Source organism: Salvelinus sp. IW2-2015, linkage group LG1 (genome assembly GCF_002910315.2).
Source record: "Salvelinus sp. IW2-2015 linkage group LG1, ASM291031v2, whole genome shotgun sequence".
Taxonomy (NCBI): Eukaryota; Metazoa; Chordata; class Actinopteri; order Salmoniformes; family Salmonidae; genus Salvelinus; species Salvelinus sp. IW2-2015.
This window is the reverse complement of record NC_036838.1, coordinates 7,882,075-7,895,914: the sequence shown is the minus strand read 5'-3', so window position 1 is coordinate 7,895,914 and position 13,840 is coordinate 7,882,075.

Here is a 13,840-nt window from a genome sequence, read left to right as displayed (position 1 = left end):
TAGAGGCATGGCCTAGCTTGTTTACCACATCTTTCATGACCACACAATGTCTACCATCCCAAACCTGGCTTCCCTTGTCAGTCACAGAGACAAGCCTGAGGAGGGGGATGACTGACCCACCACAGCTGCGTCTTCGCACACTTTGACAGAGAGAGAGACAAAGTAGTTTGCGAATAACAATTTCCTGTTGCCTTCCATCCACAGTAATTACGGCACTAGTGAAAAAGTCTCTCAGCACTGAGGTTAAGCTGACAGAACTGGGAGAGGAATGTACGGAATGCCGTTTTCTGACCAACCGGTGAGCTTTGATATTAGCCTAACCTTCATCGCTCGCCATTTGAACTTATATGGACTCAACATTGTCGTTTTCAACCCAATCCAAACAACGACTGTTTTTAGGGCACTACTGGCGTCAAGTGCAGTCTTTCGACGGTTGTTTGTTATGTCTTCTGTGTCTGCTATGTGGGGATTATAAATATTTGCAGGCCTTAAAACGCCACAACAATACAAGAAAAGGTTTGAAAGACAACAAAAGAGTGGGAGCGATTGGATCTCAGTTCCATGTTTGTGTAGACTGTGAAAACAGAGGGCATTGTGGGAATTTCACCTGACATGCAGTTGAACCCAGAGACGGTGATCTCACCTGCTATGGCCGTGTTATCTCCATCCCATCCCCCATCTCTGAGTGACTGAAAGAAAGTAGTTCCTGAAGGCCGGCAACAAGGACAGGTTAGCCAGTGTCTACCGCCGCCTCTTCTTTGACCCCTACGAACCCAACACTGATCCGCTATTTCGGTGCCTCCCCTGATAGTCGCACCACGCCTTCAGTATCTCTCATGCAACATGGAGGCCGGCTTTGTTTTGTTCTGAGACTGATTCCATGAGGTGACTGCAGTCAATGACCAATCGCTGATCGCTCTAACAGTCGATCCATATCTCGGTGAGAGTAGCATGCAGCACAGAAACATTCCGAGAGGGATTTAAGGGATTGGAGCGAGAAACTAATCTAAACCAAGGATTAAAAGTGTGGGGCCATTCAGATCGGACTGATAGGGAAGCCTCACAACCAAACAGATACGGTCGGCATCGGTCGCGTCTTTTTGACTGGTGTTGTTGCTCAACTGCTGTTCTGTATTGCATGGGATGATGACTGACGACTGTGGGGAGATCCATTGGTGCGTGTTTGATGGCGCGTAGGCCCCCACCCAATGCTCCAAAAGCATTAGTCACTTGGCGTTTGTCATTCGAAACCCAGAGAACGCACCTATTGGCTCTTCTCCCACCGAGCTGGCAACCTGTCACTCGATTTCTGAACATGTCCCCGTGCCAACGCTTGGCAACCATATCGGATAATTAAGAGTGGTCACGCCCCACAACCCCCCCATCCCAACCCTCGCCTCCTTGGCAACAGTATCCTCTCAGTCAGTCGCCTCGTCTTCCTCTTCCCCTCTCTGCCAATCTCACTCATTTCCCCATCTGCCTGGAACGCTGCTGATAGAAAGTGCCCTGAAGTGCTGGTTCCCAGCCAAGGTGGTTGTTGTCTATAGCGTATGATGGCTATAAGGTTTGGATTTGAGTAAGGGATTGGAGCAAGGCCGATTCTATCTTCTAGACCAAGGCTTTTCTCTCCAGAGAGCATCTTTGACAGACAAGCCATGTTCTCTGAGATGAATGGAACAATGTGGAGAATTTGGGCTCCGTCGGCCCTGATCAGTTCGCCGTGTTAGCTGGGGCGTGAGGATCGTTGGATAAATCTGTGAGTCAGTTAAGGCCACTGCTTAACCCTTGAGAATGGATTCAATGGCCTCATGATGGAACACATAATCATCAATGGAAAAGTAATTTTTAGTTTCTCTCACCTTGGAAATAGTCAACCAATCAGAAACTGGAACAACAACTGAGTCCTATCGATTCATTGTAGTGAAGCATTGCTATGCATGTACATACAGTGCCTTCAGAAAGTATTCATACCTTTTGACTTATTCCACATTTTGTTGTGTTACAGCCTGAATTCAAAATGGATTAAATAGCATTCTTTCTCTCCCCCATCTACACAAAATACCCCATAATGACAAAGTGAAAACGTGTGTTTAGAAATGTTTGCACATTTATTGAAAATGAAATACATAAATACCTCGTTTACATAAGAATTCACACCCCTGAGTCAATACATGTTAGAATCACCATTTGACAGTGATTATAGCTGTGAGTCTTTCTGGGTACGTTTTTAAGAGCTTTACGCACTTGGATTGTACACTGAACAAAAATATAAATGCGACATGCAACAAGATTTTACTGAGTTACAGTTCATATAAGGAAATCAGTCAATTGAAATACATTAACTAACATGACTGGGAATACAGATTTAAAAAAAAATTAAAGTAGGGATGTGGATCAGAGAACCAGTCAGTATCTGGTGTGAGCACCATTTGCCTCATGCAGCGCGACTCATCTCCCTTGCATAGAGTTGATCAGGCTGTTGATTGTGGCCTGTGGAATGTTGTCCCACTCCTCTTCAATGGCTGTGCGAAGTTGCTGGATACTGGCGAGAACTGGAACACGTTGTCGTACACATCGATCCAGAGCATCCCAAACATGCTCAATAGGTGACATGTCTGGTAAGTATGTAGGCCTTGGAAGAACTGGGCCATTTTCAGCTTCCAGGAATTGTCTATTGAAAAATTAGGTGATGGCGGCGGATGAATGGCACGACAACCGGCCTCAGGATCTCGTCACGGTATCGCTGTGCATTAAAATTACCATCGATAAAATGCAATTGTGTTCGTTGTCTGTAGTTTATGCCTGCCTATACAATAACCCCACTGCCACCATGGGGCACTCTGTTCACAACGTTGACATCAGCGAACTGCTCGCCCACACGACATCAAGCATACCCATAACATACCCATACGAGTGGTTCTCAGTAATGTTTTGAGTTGGATTTGCCCTAAACATAACGCTTTGTATTCAGGAAATAAAGTTAATTTCTTTGCCCCATTTTTTGCAGTTTTACTTTAATGCCTTATTGCAAACAGGATGCATGTTTTGGGATAGTTTTATTCTGTACAGGCTTCCTTCTTTTTACTCTGTCATTTATGTTAGTACTATGGAGTAACTACAATGTTGTTGATCCATCCTCAGTTTTCTCCTATTACAGCCATTAAAATATGGAACTGTTTAAAGTCACCATTGACCTCATTGCGAAATCCCTGAGCGGTTTCCTTCGTCTCCGGCAACTGAGTTAGGAAGGACGCCTGAATCTTTGTAGTGACTGGATGTATTGATATACCATCCAAATTGTAATTAATAACTTCACCATGCTCAAAAGGATATTCAATATCTGTTTATTTTTATTTTTAACCATCTACAAATAGGTGCCCTTCTCTGCGAGGCATTGGAAAACCTCCCTGGTCTTTGTGGTTGAATCTGTTTTTGAAATTCACTACTCGACTGAGGGACCTTACAGATAATTGTATGACTCAAGACATTTCAGCTTTTCATTTTTTTATTAATTTGTAAGCATTTCTAAAAACATAATTCCCCTTTGACATTATGGGGTATTGTGTGTAGGCCAGTGACACACCATCTCAGTTGAATCCATGTTAAATTCAGGCTGTAACACAACAAAATGTGGAAAACGTAAAGGGGTGTGAATACTTTGAAGGCACAGTAATTAAGGATGATTAAACCATTATTTAGCCAACGGTCTGTAATAACACATGTTTAAACCATTACTAAGTTTGTAATTCAGCATTAATAAAGCATTACTTAGCCAATACATAACTATTAGATTTGGCCTTAGGCATTATTAACAGTCTCTAATAATAACTAGACTTATAATATAATAACTAGAAACATAATTAAAGACCCAGGGCAATAAATACGTGATTTTCCTATATTTTGTATATATTCCCACACTATAACATTGGAATAATACTGTTAAAATGCTAAAATTATAGTAATGCCCTTATTTGAAAAGATCGCCTGAAATTTCGGCCTGTTTTGGTGGAATGGAGTTTTGGCCTGCTTGGTGACATCACCAGGCGGTAAATTAGTTAATAGACCAATAAGAAAGAGAGTTCCAAACCTCTCTGCCAATAACAGCTTTGTTTTTCGTTTTACCCTTCCCCCTCAGAACACTCCCCTAGCAGTCCTAGAGAAATTGCTCTTTGCTAAGAAGCTATTTTGGTTTATTTTTGAGCATTTTAATTTAAAACAATCACAGTAAAGTACTTAAATGTTACCAAGAAAATACTCGATTGAGATTGAATTGAGATAAAACGGCTGCATTTGGCCTCTGAGACCCTCAACCCACACTCCAATTCTGATTACTTTGGTTCACAAATTAGAATAATCACACAAAAAAAAACAGAAAACATCTCAGTTTACTCTGTAGCCACTTATCCCAGGACAGGGTTTTGTGCTCGTCTTGGTTTTCTCTCATTCACCTAGTCTCACTAATCCTCTCCCGTGTCACCTTCTCATATTTGCATGACTGGCTTCCTCACCTTTCTCCGTGGGTGAACTTTTCAACTCTTGACCTGTCCTAAGGGACAACAGCAGTCAGATGGGGTGGAGGATTTGTCCTCAGTGACCTTTTAAGACGGCTGGCGGTCTCTCATGCCTATGCCGTCATGTCACCTCATGCCTATCTGTTGAAGAGCCCTGCGGTCATGTTCGAAGTAGACTGGGGTCCGACCGTGTGAGTGACGGACAGACTGACACACGTGCACGCACTCTCACGCACCAACACCAATCAACCTCACTCACCTCCTTGACCTGTGGTTTATGTTAGTTTCTGTTGTATTCAATGTGATGAATCTGAGGACATATCGCAGACATGTGCAGGTATGCAGGCATGCATGTGCACAGTAATGTATTACTTTCAGCTCACCTTAGTTTGTGATCTTTAATCTAACACACACACACACAAACACACACTTTATCTTTCTATCTCTCTTCGTCTCTCTCCCTTGCCATGTGTGATTATGAACGTGTCCGCCCTGAGCCCTGGCGCCACTCTGTCCCTGTCCCCTCCTCAATGGGAGCGCGTGACTGTCTCCTCTGGAGAGCATTGTGTCCCCTCCGCACCTCCTCAGCTTTTACTTTCTCTCCTTTATGTCGCCTTTCTTCTCCTCTCTCAATGAGCGGCTACCCTGAGGGCTCATACAAAAAGTGGGGGAAGAGAAGGTAGAGAGAGATAGAGAGAGAGAGAGAGAGAGAGAGAGAGGACAAAAAAATACAACAGAGAGAATGCAAGAAAGTATGATAACTTGGAATTAGAATTAGTGTGACGCAAATTGGGGTTAGATGCCAGGTTCTTTCTCTGCACTCTTAGAAAAAAAAGTGTTATCTAGAACCTAAAATGGTTCTTCGGCTGTCCCCATAGAAGATCCTTTTTTGGTTCCAGGTAAAAACCATTTTGGCTCCAGGCAGAACGCTTTTGGGTTCAATGTAGAACCGTTTCCACAGAGGGTTCTACATGGAACCAAAAAGGGTTCTCCTATGGGGACAGCTGAATAACCCTTTTTTCGAAGAGTTTGGCCATAGACCAAAAGTATATCACATGGCTTTGCAGAGCACAGCACATTTGTCTCTGGCAGTGTCAATTTAAATGATCATATAAAGGATTTCAAGTCAATCAACACCTATGTTGATGAAACCACAGGCACCCATTAGACTCTAAGGAACACAGTGATACAGCGATCTACCTATCCACCTGGGCTAGGTGTGAAGGCCAACTAGACCAAAGGGCACATGCACAGACACTCGTGCACGTCAACGTTTTGAATTGAATGAGTTTTGTCACCTGTCGACTGCTCTGCACGACATATTTGTTTGCTGTGATCTTGGAAAGAACTCTCTGCTTGGGGCTGTATGGAGACCGTAATTAAAATGGTGTTGTGAAGAGAGTGGCAGTTTGGTACTCTGTGTCTCTTGAAGACCTGGGCAGAAAATAGTTGTATTTTGTAGTTTATTTGAAAATAAGAATTTTTCAAATACTGAAGGTAGTCGAATATAATTTATATAGAGTCTCAACTAAAAGGCAACTACACTATATGTGCTATAGTATGTGGACACCCCTTCAAATGAGTGGATTTCACTATTTCAGCCACACCCGTTGCTGACAGGTGTATAATCAAACATTGGCAGTAGAATGGCCTTACTGAAGAAATCAGTGACTTTCAACGTGGCACCGTCATAGGATGCCACCTTTCCAACAAGTCAGTTTGTCAAATTTCTGCCCTGATAGAGCTGCACCAGTCAACTGTAAGGGATGTTATTGTGAAGTCGAAATGTCTAGGAGCTACAACGGCTCAGTCCCGAAGTGGTAGGCCACACAAACTTACAGAACGGGACCGCCGAGTGCTGAAGGGCGTAGCGCATAAAAATGGTCTGTCCTCGGTTGCAACACTCACAACCAAGTTCCAAACTGCCACAGGAAAGCAACGTCAGCACAAGAACTGTTCCTCGGTAGCTTCATGAAATGGGTTTCCATGGCCGAGCAGCCGCACACAAGCCTAAGATCCCCATGCGCAATGCCAAGCATTGGCTGGGGTGGTGTAAAACTCACTGCATTTGGACTCTGGAGCAGTGGAAAAGCGTTCTCTGGAGTGATGAATCACGCTTCACCATCTGGCAGTCTGACGGACAAATCTGGGTTTGGCGTTCTGTAAGTTTGTGCCAGGAGAATGCTACCAGCCAGAATGCATAGTGCCAACTGTAAAGTTTGGTGGAGGATAAATAATGGTCTGGGGCTGTTTTTCATGCTTCCAACTTTGTGGCAACAGTTTGGAGAAGGCCCTTTCCTGTTTTAGCATGACAATGCCCCTGTGCTGAATGGAAGCAAGTCCCTGCAACAATGTTCCAACATCTTCCCAGAAGAGTCCATATTAAAACCCATAATTTTGAAATTAGATGTTCGACGAGCAGGTGTCCATATACTTTTGGCCATATAGTGTATTTTCTTTGATATTGAAATACAGGACTTAGCAAAAAAAATACATTTAATTATTAGTATTTTGAATACCTCTCAGAAAACCAAATCATTTTTAAACGTATTTCAATGTATGCAAGTTATTTGAAACCCCCGAACATTGTATTTGATGGCTGCCAACTATTTGATGAAGAACCAAAAACTACAACAGCTAGTTGAATTAGTCTAAATATATGATCATAAGCACATGGTTTGGATGGCTCTTAGATATGAATCTTAATATAGCCTATAGCCTTGAATTAAATACTGTATATGATGGACATGGAATCACTTCAACATTAGAGTAGACCACTTTTGAAGCTTGAAAATGACTAACAAATATATTTTCATAATGAGTGAGACATAAGGTAATACAGTAACACTTGACATCAAGTTCTTACATGTGTAGTAACTTTGTGATTATTACAATAGCAACATTGTTGTTACATAGGACTTTGGAAATGGTTTTATAATTGCTTAATAATGGAGTTACTATGCAGTCACTATTCATCTTGTGTACAGTAGTTACAGAAACTCTCAGCTCATTGCTATGCAATTCAAATGTAATTACCTACGTATCATGTAACAACATGCTAACAAAATGTCGTTTCAAAAGTAATTACAGTTTTATTACACAGGCATAAGAACAATTTAATGTTAAGTCTTACTGAGAATGCTAACAGTTACAAAATATGGCTATTAAGTGTTGAAAGGAAACTAAATATCCCAAAACTTCCTTCTTGAATAAACTACAGCCAAGGTAGATGGAGAATCATGTTAGTTTTGTATTCTGGGTAAACTATACCTTCAAAGATGGTATGGTGTGTGTTTGAAACAATAACCCTCAGATGGACAAAGAGGTTAGAAGTTGTTTTTGCATTCAACTTGGCTTTGAATTACTCTCCAGTATTTTCAGGTACCATAAAATGAATTGCAGCTTTCGATCTTTTCAGTGGCATATTGAACATTTTATGGTTGAATGTGCCCTTGCTGGCTAGCCTGGTCCCAGATCTGTTTGTGCCATTGGTGTGACAATGACAAGAGGAGTTGGCAAGACATCACAAACAGATCTGGGACCAGGCTAAGTGTTCCCTTCTTCTGACAGATGATGCAGTGTCATAATAGAAACAGCAAAGCACACCTGCTTCGTCCTCCCCATTCCCCTATTCACCAGTCTATGACCCAGTGGGCTCCACCTTACTGTCCTCTCAGGAGGCTTGTCTGTGTAAATGGGGAGGCACGCAGTTGGTTCCTAACCCAGTACAGCAGTCATTTCACCAAAAGATCTCATGACACTTTCATTTTGACGTCATTTATCCTGGCAAGTGGCATACGCAGTACTGAGCTATTATTACACAGCAACAGCAGAAATGACATCATGTTGAATACAGGCTGAATATGAATACTACTGCAACCCTCATTAAGGCAATATGTTATCCAATCATTTGTATACCCCCTTAAAAAGAATCTTCGCCGAAGAGGAGCCAAATGACGAGAGACAACATTGGAGCCAGGGTTCCAATATCATTTGGGTCCGGGTAATTGTCCCATGATGTACGGCCATTGATTCATTACGTGGAGGAGTAGTGACTAGAAGAAAAGCCGGACAGGTCAAAGAAGTAAAATAAGACCAAATAAAGCAGCCAGAATTGTGGTGATTCATAGCTACCACTAGAGGGATTTCCTGGCACTCACAACAGCTCTCAACACCAACGGGTCCCACAGCCCAGAACAGGTGCCCCATCAGTCACAATGACCCGCTATTCCGCACCTATCCCTAACAATACTACACCAGTTTAGCATAGCCTAGCCAAGCCTAGCATCACATGCTTATAGTACATGAATAGGCTACATGAATAGTATGTGTGAACTATGCTACGCTATACGTAGCTTAGACAATGCTATATTATGTCAACAAGAACACGCACACACAACATTACACACAGACACACACTGTCACGTAAGTGAGGAGATTGGGCAATGGCGATGGCACACACACTCACACACATACACACCACACCTCATCCGCTTGCCCTCGTTTACAGCACAGAGTTTCCTATTGTCCTTGTTGTCCTCCAGTCTCAGGGTAATCTCAGTCATACTTCCTGCCCCACGGTCCAACACTATTTCTCAACCTGGCTGTGCCAGACAACCAGTCTGCCATTCTGCCTTGTTCAGTGGCTCTGATAATATCCTTACTAGCATACGACTTAGAAATTAGGCAATGTATTGGGCACGCGTACTACCTGGTATGCTAGTATGGACATTGGAACGAGGTTTGCGTGTACTTCCATTCACTGACTTGAATGGCTTCAAGCACATCAACCACATCAAATGTCAAACCTCGCCAGTGAGTGAAAGGGAAAAGGGGGATACCTGGTCAGTTGTACAACTAAATGCATTCAACTGAAATGTGTCTTCCCCATTTAACCCAACCCCTCTGAATCAGGGAGGTGCGGGGGGGCTGTCGACCGTAGCTACTGGAGGAAACTCTGTTCTGCAGCCGAACAATGACGATATTGGACGTAGGCTTAGTTGCTTAAAGACTCCAGGCTCCAACCATCCCACCTCATTCACAGAGGAAGCCGTACTTAAGTACATACAACACTTTATTATATGTTTCTCTATATGGGAAGCAGTGACAATCTCTCCTATTCCACACATCCAGGGTTATGGGGGGCCAAATAGGCAGGGCCTCGCCTCTCTCCTCTCTCTATACATCCACTCAGCAGTGTTACGATGACAGACGGAGAGATGGAGCGCAGGTGAAGGGCGGGGTCAAGCCTGTCTCATGAAGCTTATAGAGGTGAAGGACACTCTCCTTCATCAGACTGTGGTATATACATCACATCACATATACGGATCATTTACATCCATATACATAGGCTCGACTTGGGCCATTGTCATTCAAGAGAAAATGAGTGAAGATGACTAAATTAACCCTGTTTAATAGGCAAACCGATAGATATCTATATACTCAGGCTTGACCTGGGCTGTTCCCATTTAAGAGAGAGAGATATGAAGAAATTAACACCTTGCAATCAGTCCACATATATTCATATACAGTGCCTTGCAAAATAATTCAGACCCCTTGGATTTCTTCACATTGTATTGTGTTACAAAGTGGGATTAAAATGGATTTAATTGTCAACAATGTACACACAATATTTTTTTATTTTTTAAGATTGATACAACTTTTAATAACTAAAATATCGTCGTTGCATAAGTATTCAGCCCCTTTGTTTAGACAAGCCTAAATTAGTTCAGGAGTAAAATTTGGCTTAACAAATCACATAAAAAGTTACAGCATTTTGAAATGACTAACCCTTCATCAGTTCCCCATACATACACTAAGGTCCCTCAGTCAAGTATTGAATTTCACAGATTCAACGACAAAGACCAGGGTGCTTTTCAAAAGCATCATAAAAAAGGGCAGTGATTGGTAGATGGATAACAACAACAAATCAGACATTGAATATCTATTTAAGCGTGGTCAAGGTAACAATTATGCTGTTGATTATGTATTAAACCAACCAGACACCCTCAAAGATACAGTCATCCTACTGAACTGAGCTGCAGGACAGGAATGAAACTGCTCAGAGATGTTACCATGAGGCCACGGATGATTTTAAAACAGCTACAGAGTTCAACGGCTGTGATGGGAGAGAACTGAGGATGGATCAACAACATAGTAGTGACTCAACAATAATGACCTAAATTACAGAGTGAAAAGATGAATACAAATATACAAAATCAAAATATTGCAAAACATGCATCTTGTATGCAACACGCCACTCAAGTAATACTGCAAAAAAACATGGCAAATAAATACACTTTTTTGGCCAAATGCAAAGCCCTGTGTTCGGGGAAAATCCAGTAACTGGCTCCTTATTTTCAAGCATGGTGGTGGCTGCATCATGGTATGAGTACGCTTGACATCGGAAAATACCGGGGAGCTTTTCAGGGGGGAAAAACGGGATAGGGCTACGCACAGGCTAAATCCTACAGGAAAAGCTGGTTCAGTCTGCTTTACACCACACTTGGAGAGGAATTCACCTTTGAGTAGGACAATAACCTAAAACGCAAAGCCAAATCTACACTGGAGTCACTTACCAAGAAGACGGTGAATGTCTCGAAGTGGCCAAGATACAATTTTGACTTAAAAACTATGGCAAGACTTGAAAATTGCTATCTAACCATAATTCCCAACATCTTGACAGAGCTTGAAGAATTTTGAAAAGAATAATGGGCAAATATTGCACAATCCAGTTGTGCAAAGCTCTTAGAGACTTACCCAGAAATACTCACTGCTGTAATTGCTGTCAATTGCTGTCAATGTGTTTCTAACATGTATGGATTCAGGGAGCTGAATGACTATATGTTGCTTAGTTTTTATTCATCTTTAAAAAATGTTAGCATTTTTCTTCCACTTTGACATTAGAATATTTTGTGTAGATTGTTGACAAAAAAAGATTACAATTAAATACATCTTAATCCCACGTCATAAAACGTGAAGAAATCCAAGCGGTCTGAATACTTTTGCAAGGCACTGACCTGGGCCTTTCCCGTTGAACAGAAGAAGCAAACGAGGCAAGATGAAGAAATGAACCCTGTTTAATAGAAGGGGTGGTGAGGGGAGATCTCATAGACTCATCGACTCATCCTACTGATGAATACATAAAGGCATAAAGGCGGCGTAGGAGCGAGTGGATCCTTAACGTCCCATCAGACGTTTGGGCGCTATTGCTGGGTGCTGTCAGGCCTTTGTTGTTCCACCAGACGGAGGGAATATGAAAGCAATCTGTCCTGTAGCGAAGCTGGCTCCAGAAGCCGGGCCCTGATAAGGGGACCCCCTGGCCTCCCACTAGTGTTTGGTCCAGCGGGCTAAGCTCAGCCCCTTCTCTAATCCCCTAAAGAAAAAGTGCTTTGATTATTTGCTGACCAATAAATCCAAACTGGGTTAGAGGTGTTGGGAGTTGGGCGATTCGGCAGTCAGAATAAGAAAGGGAGTCTTGATTGGCTCGTTTATTGGGAAGTTTATCGGGTTTTGCGATCAGGTCCGAGTGGCGGCTAATGTGAGTGGAATCTGGGTTTGAGGTGTCCGTCCATTGTGCTTTTCATTCTTTGTTTCCATTATTTCCTCTCGACTCAGTCTCGCTTTCTTTATTTCCTTTTTATCGGCGTAAAACAATTACTTCGGAATGGAACCACTTTGAAAGGGGCTAATCTTTGATTGCGGAGGGGTGGGGTTCTAAAGGTGCTGAAAATGTCACTCTTGTTCTAGTGGCGGCACTACACAAACCCGACAGGTACACACACAAACTGATAGAGGCCATACATACCCCTTTCCCCAAATCTCATACCCACTAATTACGGGGCACCAAAAAAAAACACACACAATGCAAATTACCACATAGGTTCGGGCGAGATATCACTGTGTCTTTAAATCTATGCAAAAATATGCACAGCCCAAGCCGAGGACGGAGAAAGAGGAAAAATAAGATGTGAAAAGTGGGGTCGAGCAAAAGAAGAAAAATGTATATATTTTGGCAGCATTCTGGCTGTATATTTAGCCTGTCTGGAGTGCGCTGTGGATTTACTACAGTCTATCACCTTCTTCGTTCACTTCAGGAACATTAAAGTCCCCGTCCCCGCATCTCGCTCCTAATTAAAGTGTTTGTTGTCACACTCGGATCCGACGGTGTGAAATCAAGTTAGCAGTTTATGTAAAGAGCCGTGGCGAAATATCAAACACTTTGTTCATCAGAAAGACAGGGACTTCAATCACTCCTGAGCTCCATATATATGTTCCTATTGTTGAGTTTGCTATCTGCATGCTAAGCCAATTTTCTACTTAAGTCTCCCGGCTTTTAAAAAATGTTATTTAGTTTCCCTATGTGGTCTTAATTCTTACCCCTCACTGATAAGCAGCAGAACCATGGCAGACAGTGAAAATATAGGCCCAATTATAGAGGAATTTAAATTCCAAATCATTCTTGGGTGGAATACATAATAATGTTAATAAAAAAGAACGGGGGGGAAGTGTATTTTGGGGTCCGATGGTCCTTAACGCCAAGGCCCAAACCCACTCCCACGGGACCAGCACAGTGATGGGTTTAATACTCAAACTCAAGAACTAGGAGACAAAGAAAATGAAAAATGAGAAAAAATGGAATTCATCAATTTAGTCCTGATTAAATGTGGGGATTTTTGATAAATTCAGGACCGTTTGGTCATCATACATATTCATGGCATCCCTTTAATACTATTGTGCCTGCATGAAACAACCAGGCAGGCACACGTAAGTTGCTACCAGCAAAATAGATTCTATTTGGGTTAATCTAGGCTATTGATATCACTATGTACTGATGTGAAGATCATTGTCCAACTGGGTCCAGTGGCCTGAGTGTATGAAAACCAGTTGGCGCATCCTGTGAAGATGAATAGCCACCACTACCAAAGTGCAAGACCCAGGCATCCAGACGGAGGGCCCAGGCCAGCTGCAGCTGGCAACCCCCGAGACGGAGCAGCGTTTCTGGGGCAGGTGTGTCTCGACGTGGGCCCTGGGCCTCCAGTCGGTGTCAGGGTTCAAAGGGTAGGAGACCTGGCAGAGGTCTGGCTCTCTGTGGGTCTCTGTCAGCACCCTGCCACCTGGCCCCATAACCCCCCCTTCAACCCCTCCCAGGGGCAACAGGATCTGGTCCAGGGGGATAACAGAACAGAGACAGAGAGGAGAAAGAGAATCCAATTCCTTATCCAGTCTGGCAACTGACTTAATTCCATTTTTGGCAGCCCTGCAACTGGCTGGCTGCTTTGCCTAGCCTACATTGCCTGAAGCAGCCAAGAAGCAGCCGAGAAATGCCT